The following is a 5,500-nucleotide window of genomic DNA, read 5'->3' on the forward strand; positions in this document are numbered from 1 at the left end:
CTTTTCCTGGTTCCTGTCAGAACACGTGCCGCAGCATTCTGGATCAGCTGAAGAGTCCTTATGGACTTTTCCGAGCAGTCTGATAACAAAGCATTGCAGTAATCCAGCCTAGAAGTAACAAATGCATGGACTAGTTTTTCTGCATCATTTTTAGACAGGATATTCCTGATTTTTGCAATATTACGTAGGTGAAAAAGGCGATCCTTGAAATTTGCTTTAAGTGGGAATTAAAGGACATGTCTTGGTCAAAGATAACTCCAAGATTCTTCACAGTGGTGCTGGAGGCCAGGGTGATGCCATCCAGAGTAACTATATCTTTGGATAATGCGTCACGGAGGTGCTTGGGTCCGAGAGCAATAACTTCAGTTTTATCTGAGTTTAACACTAGAAAATTACAGGTCATCCAGGTTTTAATATCCGTTTGAAGTTTAGCTAACTGATTAGTTTCATCCGGCTTGATTGATAGATATAACTGAGTATCATCTGCATAACAATGAAAGTTTATGGAGTGTTTCCTAATAATACTGCCTAAAGGAAGCATATATAAAGTGAACAGGATTGGACCGAGCACAGATCCTTGTGGAACTCCATGACTAACCTTGGCGTGCACAGAGGATTCATCGTTAACATGAAAAAACTGAGATTGATCTAATAAATAAGACTTAAACCAGCTTAGAGCAGTCCCTTTAATGCCAATTAAATGTTCCAATCTCTTTAATAAGATATGATGGTCAATGGTATCAAATGCAGCGCTAAGATCTAATAACACAAGACAAAGGATAAGTCCTTTGTCTGATGCAATTAGGAGGTCATTAGTAATTTTCACAAGTGCTGTCTCTGTGCTATGATGAACTCTAAATCCTGACTGAAAATCCTCAAATAAGCTGTTGCTATGCAGAAAGTCACACAGCTGTTTGGCGACTGCTTTCTCAAGAATCTTAGAGAGAAATGGAAGGTTAGATATAGGTCTATAGTTGGCTAAAACATCTGGATCAAGGTTTGGCTTTTTCAGAAGAGGTTTAACTACAGCAACTTTAAAGTGCTGTGGTACATAGCCTGTTAATAAAGACAGATTGGTTATATCTAGTAGAGAAGTGTTGACTAATGGTAAAACTTCTTTAAGTAGCCTAGTCGGGATGGGATCCAAGAGGCAGGTTGATGGCTTAGATGAAGAAATAATTGAATTAAATTGATAAAGATCAAGTGAAGCAAAGCAGTCTAAACATGTATCTGGTTTTACAGCTGTTTCTAAGGTTCCTGAGTTTAGAGATAAGTCAGTGCCAGTTAAGGCAGGTCTTGGTGAATTTTGCTTCTAATAGTTATAATTTTATCATTGAAGAACCTTATATAGTTGTTACTACTAAGAGCTATGGGAATACTTGGCTCAGTAGAGCTGTGACCTTCCGTTAGCCTGGCTACAGTGCTGAAAAGAAACCTGGGGTTGTTCCTATTTTCCTCTATTAATGACGAGTAGTACGCTGCTCTGGCATTACGGAGGGCCTTCCTATACGTTTTAAGACTATCTTGCCAGATTAAACGAGAATTTTCCAGTTTGGTGGAGCGCCAAAACTTCTCAAGTTTCCGCGATATTTGCTTTAATTTGCGAGATTCAGTGTTATACAATGGAGCTAACCGTCTTTGTTTTATTATCTTCTTTTTTAGAGGGGCAACAGAGTCGAGAGTCATTCGTAGCGAGCCTGCTGCACTATCAACAAAATGATTGATTTGGAAGGGACTAATAGCATAGGAGTCCTCCGTTACTTTGTGATTTGGTAATGAATTAAATGCTAACGGAATCGCATCCTTAAATTTAGCTACAGCACTATCAGATAGACATCTTGTATAGAAGGTTTTGCCTAATGGCGTGTAGTTCAGCAGTATAAACTCAAAAGCTATCAAACAGTGGTCAGATAAAAAGGCATTCTGTGGGAACACTATTAAATGTTCAATTTCAACACCATACACCAAAACAAGATCGAGGGTGTGGTTAAAACGGTGAGTAGGTTTATGAACACTTTGAGAGAAGCCAATAGAATCTAATAGAGAGATAAACGCAGTGCTAAGGCTATCATTTTGATCGTCCACATGAATATTAAAATCCCCTACAATAATAACTTTGTCCGTTTTTAGCACTAAGTATGACAGAAACTCTGCAAATTCGGATAAAAAGAGTATGGACCAGGTGCTCGGTACACTATAACAAATAGAATTGGTTGCATTGATTTCCAACTTGGGTGTGAAAGACTAAGAACAAGACTTTCAAATGAGTCATAATTTAGTTTAGGTTTAGAGCTGATTAGTAGACTAGAATCGAAGATGGCTGCAACTCCACCTCCTCGGCCTGTGCCTTGAGGAATGTGAGTATTAATATGACTGGGGGGGGTGGATTCATTTAGACTAACATATTCTCCATCACCCAGCCAGGTTTCAGTAAGACAAAATAGATCAATATTAGAATCTGATATTAATTCATTTACTAGTACACCTTTAGAAGAGAGAGATCTGATGTTTAAGAGGCCACATTTAATTCTCCTATTCTTTTGCACTATTGCACTTGTGGTTTTAATTGTTATGAGGTTTTCATGCACAGTTCCTCTACTGTTTACTTTTGATTTAAATAATTTTAATGGTCAGGGGGCAGACACCGTCACTATGGGTTTTTTACTAGGTAACACCTGGAATAAAGGAGCAGAGAAGTGTGTTAGACTGGGACTCTGCCTCCTGGTCTCAACTATGGACTGTCAAGAATCAGGTCCACTAATAAACCTGTCAAGGTTTCTGGAAAGGAGAGCTGCTCCATCCCAAGTGGGATGAATGCCGTCTCTCCGAATCAGACCAGGTTTTCCCCAGAAAGACTGCCAGTGATCCACAAAGCCCACATCATTATCTGGACACCACCTCGATAGCCAGCGGCGAAATGACGACATGCGGCTATACATGTCATCGCTGGTGAGATTTGGCAGGGCTCCAGAGAAAACTACGTTGTCCGACATTGACTTTGCGTATGTACACACAAATTCAACATTAATCTTCGTAACCTCCGATTGCCGTAACCGAGAGTCATTAACGCCAACGTGAATAGCAATCTTGCTGTATTTACGTTCATCCTTAGCCAGCAGTTTCAGATAAGACTCAACATCGCCCGCTCTATCCACCGGGATGCACTTAACTATTGTTGCCGGCTTCGCTAACTTCACGTTTCTCAAAATGGAGCTGCCAATAACCAGAGTTGGTTTCTCAGCGGGTGTGTTGCTGAGTGGGGAAAATCTGTTAGAAACGCTAACAGGCTGGTAGCTGTCCGACGCCTTGTAAAGCTTACGACTGTCTCGTCCTCGTCCTCCCACAGTCACCCAGGCACTGTGACCCGGCTGCCCAGGAGATGCCGGGGGACGGCTACCAGAGGCTAATTCAGGCCAGCCCGCGCCGACTACCGGCGGGGGGTTAGCTACAGTAACTAACGACTGATCTGTCATGGTGCGGAAACGGACTTCTAACTCACTAAGCCTCGCCTCCACGACCAAAAATAAACTACACTTGTTACACACGCCATTGCCGTTAAAGAATGCAGAGGAGTAACTAAACATCTCACACATCGAGCAGGAGAAAGTAGGAGAAGGGGCCGACATAACTAACTGCTAGGCTAAAGTCGCTAGCAGCTAAGCTAAAGTACGGTAGCGTTAGCTACCAAGCGTTAAAACAGCTGTTATTTAAGAAAAGTCGCTAAAAAAAATTAGAAGATATGTGAGAGCTTAGGCAGAACTGCTATAAGAATAAGAGTTTAGCGGACAGTTAGCCGCTGTAATAGCAAATCTAACAAACTGAACTGGTATTTAGTGAGCAGCAGAGCTACCAACACACAGGCACAGGAACCGGAAATGAGTCAGGTACGCTTACCGTAACCGCAGGAAACCAACGATCCTTGCCTCTTACCTTAGGGGTCCCTCCCACCCATTAGGCCTTTATTTGATAGGACAGTTGAGGATATGAAAGGGGAGAGAGAGGGGGAGTGACATGCAGCAAAGGGCCGCAGGCCGGATTCGAACCCGGGCCGGCTGCGTCGAGGAGTAAACCTCTATACATGGGTACCCGCTCTACCAACTGAGCTATCTGGGTGCCCCAGCAGAGGATTTTTGAGTCAGCAGAAAGCTATATCAGCAAAATAAGTATTTAATCATTTAGAAAAAGTTGCTGTAAATGGATGGATGGTGTAAAATGTGCACACTTTGTATTGCTCAGATGTTTAGCCATTGAAGTAGAGTGTCAACGGACAACATCATGAATTTGGACCCATCTGTCCATAAGAAACACCTTCAAATAATATAAATGAGACTAAGAAACAGAATATGTGAGCAGCCCTTACATGGGGATTTGCTTCCCAATCTCTCTCCCTGTTTCCCTTTCTGGGAAGTGCAGCAGACTGTCAATACCTGTCAGAGGCTGTCTCAGTCAATCAGGCCTGTAAGGCAGTTGGGCCTCTAGTTTAACAAGAGGATCTAACAGAAACAACCTATAACTGACACAGCTCCAGATCTATACTCTGTAATCACTGAGAGTCTACCTCTCAAACTGCAGCCTTGCCAGCTGCCTGACAGTGGACACATGTGACGTGTAATTGCTTTTCGTAACATTAAATTTTTTAAAGTTGATTACAGGCTTTGTATTAGGCTTTACTTAGAAGGGTACACCTTGGGGGTGTGGAGTTGGAATATTGGTTGACAATTTCATGCTATATAATGTGTATCTGTAAACAATGTGGCCGGCCCCTATTTCATGCAGGGAGGCTGCACGCACTGAGCCTTACACCACAAAGGGTCCGATCCCCTCGAGCCTTGACAGACCAACTGGCAAATAAATAAAATCAAAATATCTTGCTTTTCTAAAAGTTATTTTCTTCTCTAGAAGCAGCTGCTCAACTCAGATGTCTTTGTGCAAGTGGGCATGGTGATGTACATAAAAATATCCTTTGTATGGACACATGTGTTAAATTGTGTGTATGGATATCTTCATTTGAGCGTGTTTTAGTTGGGTCAAGATGAGTTTGTGTGCACTTCTGGACATGCTTACATATGTATGCGGCTGTTAGTCATCAACAGACTAAGAAGCAAAATACTGAAATGCACATGTGACGGTTGTGGGACCACTGTGACGGTCCTCTACAGCCAGTCTCGCTGAGTTGTGAACGTGAGGCTGCGTCTGCATCTGCATACAGGGAAATCAGCTTGAATCAGGGCGAGCACGTCGACACCACGGAGACAGAGACACAAACCCTATACACACACAGTGAGTTAGCCGGAAGGATAGCGTCAGAAGCTATATATTTTAACTAACGTTGTCTCTGCGACATTAACATGCAACTTACCACAGCAGTTGTCGAGAGTTCTGCTGTGGATTACCCATAATTCCCTGAATTTAACCCTGCAGTGCATTGATAGGGTGACACCAGCAGATGGCGCTGTTCCCATTTATGCAGGAATTTAAACCTATTTACAACCCGTTACAT

At 42.4% G+C, this 5,500-nt stretch overlaps 1 long non-coding RNA gene across 1 annotated transcript in view; it reads left to right on the forward strand.

Moving 5' to 3' along the window:
- Positions 1–317: 317 nt before the first annotated feature.
- Positions 318–5,500, forward strand: part of LOC117944792 — a 19,508-nt gene continuing 14,325 nt past the window's right edge. Inside the window, exon 1 of the long non-coding RNA XR_004656655.1 lies at positions 318–328. This is a non-coding gene — a long non-coding RNA (uncharacterized LOC117944792). The remainder of the gene's footprint in view (positions 329–5,500) is intronic.

This window comes from Etheostoma cragini, chromosome 5 (assembly GCF_013103735.1).
Source record: "Etheostoma cragini isolate CJK2018 chromosome 5, CSU_Ecrag_1.0, whole genome shotgun sequence".
NCBI lineage: Eukaryota > Metazoa > Chordata > Actinopteri > Perciformes > Percidae > Etheostoma > Etheostoma cragini.